Source organism: Zingiber officinale, chromosome 11A, assembly GCF_018446385.1.
Source record: "Zingiber officinale cultivar Zhangliang chromosome 11A, Zo_v1.1, whole genome shotgun sequence".
Taxonomy (NCBI): Eukaryota; Viridiplantae; Streptophyta; class Magnoliopsida; order Zingiberales; family Zingiberaceae; genus Zingiber; species Zingiber officinale.
This window is the reverse complement of record NC_056006.1, coordinates 74,031,743-74,036,044: the sequence shown is the minus strand read 5'-3', so window position 1 is coordinate 74,036,044 and position 4,302 is coordinate 74,031,743. Positions and strand designations below refer to the sequence as shown.

Below are 4,302 nucleotides of genomic sequence, written 5' to 3'. Positions count from 1 at the left end.
GAGGCTGTGCCACTACCCATGTAGTGAAACACGTTGTGTGCAGGCCTATGTAGCCGGCCGACGAGCTCAACAATAATGGAGTCGTCAATCGCCCAGCATGCAATCATGCAGGATGGTGCATGATGCTATAGTATGTCATACCTGAACATAGCCTCCTCCATATATGTGTGTGCCCAAAAGGTAAACACATATATATATAACCATGATATAAACAACATAAAACCAAAGACATCACATATAACAATGAGGTAAGTATCATGAATCCAAGAGCATGTATCAGACATGTAAAGCAACTAATCCAGTAGAGTATAGCACTATAGATATGCATCTCTATGAACATATATACACATGGCAAGAGATAAAATATCCAATCCTGAAGTAAAGCAACTAGCAGATGAAGCATGTGATAGGTATCAACTAGCTAAGACCAATAGAGAGAATAATCTACTATCTACCACTAGTAAGTATATATAAGCTACACATATTATAAGACATTATCAAAGATAAGTCAGAGGGTACCCGCCTCAAATAGAAGGTACAATCCAGTCCTAATCCAATATCGAGATGCTCGTCTCGAATCAGAGTCCTGTGTCAAACAACATATATATTTTATTTAGCTAGATTCAAATGAAATAGCTAAATAAAATTCCTAAAAACTAAATTAGGGCAAAACCCTAATCACCACAATCACAACTTACCAATTTAAATCTAATGGTCGATTAGGGTTAGTTACCTAATCCCTAATCACCAATTAGATTAGAAATCCAACGGTTGATTAGGGTTAATTACCCTAACCCTAACCATTTCATTGGATTTATTCTACACAATTACATCTATGCAATTTAACAACTAATTACAACATGTATCCAAATCCCTCCATATAAACAACTAAGTAAAACCCTAATTCCAATCTAGAACAAGATCATCTAGAATTCAAATCACCCTACACACCTTACCTCGATCCAGTTGTCGTTGACCTTGTTGCTATCAATCTGATCAAGCAGGAGGTCAAGCGGTGGAGATCACCAATCAAGCAAGACTCTCCTAGCCTCTGCCGACAGCTCAAATGATCCCATCATCTTCAACCGAGACCTAATCAACCACAAGAAGATGAGGATCAAGAATAGGGTATCGGTGATCAGAGAAGAGATCGGGGGAATGGCTCCCGGCGAATCTAGGGCACAAATCAAAGAACAGGGAAGAGGAATAAGGTTCGGATTGCTTACCCATTGAAGCCCTAATCGCCCCTTCCACGCCGGCGATCAGGTGGCACGGCTCGATCCAGATCCGGCCAAGGAAGATATGGATCGCACTGTGAACAGTGCGAGGAAAGGAAAGGGAAGGTCGATTGGCTAGGAGACAACACGAATCAACCCCCCCGCCGTGCCCTAGTTGCCGTATCGCCGACGATCGATCGTTGAATCCCGTCGAGCAAGATCGCCGGAGCTCGAGCCTGGCTTCCGTCGACGTTGCTTGTCCGCGAGAGAACAGAGAGAGGAAGAGATCAGAGAAGTTTGCGTCGGGGCAGAGGAGAAGGGTCGGGTAGAGAATCGGCGTTTTTGGGGTTGGGGGAAGAATTAATAAAGGAAAAGAATTTATATTAAACACTTTTCCTCACTTAAATGGGTATCCCAAACAGGCTTATTCCGCGTCTACCGAACGATCCCCTCAAAACCCTCCGTACGAGTTCCGAAAAATTCCCAGAAAATTCTAAAAATTCCAGAAAAATTTTATAAGGCTATTTCTGAAATAACCCTATTTATTTAAATTTTTCGAGATCTTACAACTAGTAACTATATATAAACTATACATATCATAAGACAGTGTCAAAAGATAAGTCAAAGGGTACCCGCCTCAAATAGAAGGTACAATCCCAAATCCGAAGTCAACGTCGAGACGCCTGTCTCGAATCAGAATCCTGTGTCAAACAATATATACATTTCATTTAGCTAAATCCAAATGAATAGCTAAATAAAATCCCTAAACTAAATTAGGGCAGAACCCACGACCTACCTAAATAAACCTAATGGTTGATTAGGGTTAGTTACCTAATCCCTAATCACCAATTTGATTAGAATCCAAACTTAGATTAGATCCAATAGTTAGCTAGGGTTAATTGCTTAATCCTAATTATTCCATTAGATTAAATCTACATAAATAAATCTAATTATAGTTGTTACCATCTAAATCTAATTACAACCTCCAATCAAACATATACATAAACACCTATCATAACCGTAAATCTAAATATGATCTACCACATGGATCAATTACTCTAATTCATATCATAAACCTAAATTAACTAACCTAAAGCAAGATCAAAAACCATACCTCAATTCCACAGCTACTGTGGCTATTGGGACAAGAGGATTGTTGCTGCCGAGACCAAGAAATTGCTGGAATCAAGAACAAGAAACCTCATAGCCACACCTATTGATCCACAGCCCTCAATTTCACCGCAATGATCACAATTCCAGCCTCACAGCAACAGACCCTCACTTCACTGATCACCAAACCTCACCTGGAATCACAGAACCTAACCATGCTGAACTTCTTCCCTGCTGTTCGATTCATTGTGAGATCAAGAAATGGAGATCACATAATTAACAACCTAATTCCAGAGACACAAGACACAAATCTCACCACTTCTTCTCCAGTCCCGTGATTACAATCCACAGCAAACAACTTGTTGGAAAATCCACTCCTCTGTTCGAATCAAGGTGAGATCAAGCAAGAGATCACTGATCTCAATTTCTTCAACCGCAACCCCCAATCAGCCAGCATCCGCCAAGATCTGGCACTGGGAGAGGAATACAAATGCCTAATGAAAAAGACCTATCTCGGTCATCTCGGGTGATCTAAGGATGAGACGCAAAAGGGAAAGAAGGAGAGTATCAAGAATTATCACACAAAATCCTCAACGATCAACTGAACACGATGCCTTACCTTCGGAGCCCTAATTGCCTCTTCACGTCGGCGATCGAGCATCACAAATCCGAGCTAGGGCATCTCTCCAAGCTTCGGTTGTCGATGGTGGAAGGAGATGCGATCGGGCCACTTACCGAAGACGACTGAGAAGAAGGAAACTCAAGAAGAGAAGGGCACAGATCAGCTGGGAACGACGCACCTCCAGCCCCTCTCCAAACCCTAGCCTCCATGCCTTCATCGATCGGGCACAGGAAACACCGGAGAAGCACTGGACTCTGCCGTTTCCCGTCGAGGTCCGGCGACCTGGCCCTCCGGCGATGCGATGTGGATGACCCCAGCTGGAGATTTCCGTCACCGTTGATGGTTTACGAGGAACAAAGAGAGGAGAAGAGGGAGACCGAAGGAGAGGATCGGGAGAATGAGGAAGGAGGGGTCGGAATCGGCAATTTTTTTTTAGGGAGGAAATAAAAAGAAAAAAGAATTTATATAATAAACATTTCCTCACATAAATAGGCAGCCCAAACAGGCTTTATTCGTACCCACCGATCAATCCCCTCAAAACCCTCCGTACGAGCTCCGAAAAATTTCTAGAAAATTTCTAAAAATTCCAGAAAAATTTTATAAGGTTATTTCTCAAATAACCCTATTTATTTAAATTTTCTGAGATCTCACAGATAAGTCAAAGAAATAAATACTAGATATATGTATTTGTTATTATATCCAGATTAAGAGCACATACTTCCATAATATCAAAAGGTCTTGTTCTTTTATTCAGTCAGTATAAAAAGAACTTACCTTAAATGATCCTGCTCAATACACTTAGAGTGTACTAGTGTAATTTTATAGTTAAGATAAACTAATACCAAATTACACTACAACTTTTCCAATGGTGTGTTCCTTTCTATCTTAGTCGTGAGCTACTGTTTATAATTTATAAGTAATTGATAATATGATCTTCTGTGTGTGACACCACACACCATGTTATCTACAATATAAATTAATTGAATAATTATACTTAACATACAAATGTAGACTTTTGACCAATATGATTCTTTATTTCAAAATAAATGTTTACAAAAAACTAGACTTTTAGTATACACTCTAACAGGTTGAGCTTTGAAAAAAAATGCAGATTGGATATCTTTATTGTTGAGTTGTGGATGCTCTAGGATGAGCATTATGAAGTGGATCAATGTTTAAGGGTGAGCATTGGATACAATGAAGGGTATCAGACCTTCATTGTTGGAATGATAAATGCTCTATGATAAGCATTGTGAAGTGGTTAATGCTCAAGGTTGAGCATTGGGCACAATGAAGGGTATGAGACCTTCATTGTGGTGTTGTGTGTTGGTGCAGTAAGCATCTGACGATCGA

At 40.3% G+C, this 4,302-nt stretch overlaps 1 long non-coding RNA gene across 1 annotated transcript; it reads right to left on the bottom strand.

Moving 5' to 3' along the window:
- Positions 1-570: 570 nt before the first annotated feature.
- Positions 571-2,822, bottom strand: LOC122032865. Its single transcript, XR_006126232.1, has 3 exons — positions 2,644-2,822; positions 2,332-2,561; positions 571-586 (listed from the first exon to the last, which is right to left on the bottom strand). It is a non-coding gene; the product is annotated as an uncharacterized LOC122032865 (long non-coding RNA).
- Positions 2,823-4,302: the final 1,480 nt, after the last annotated feature.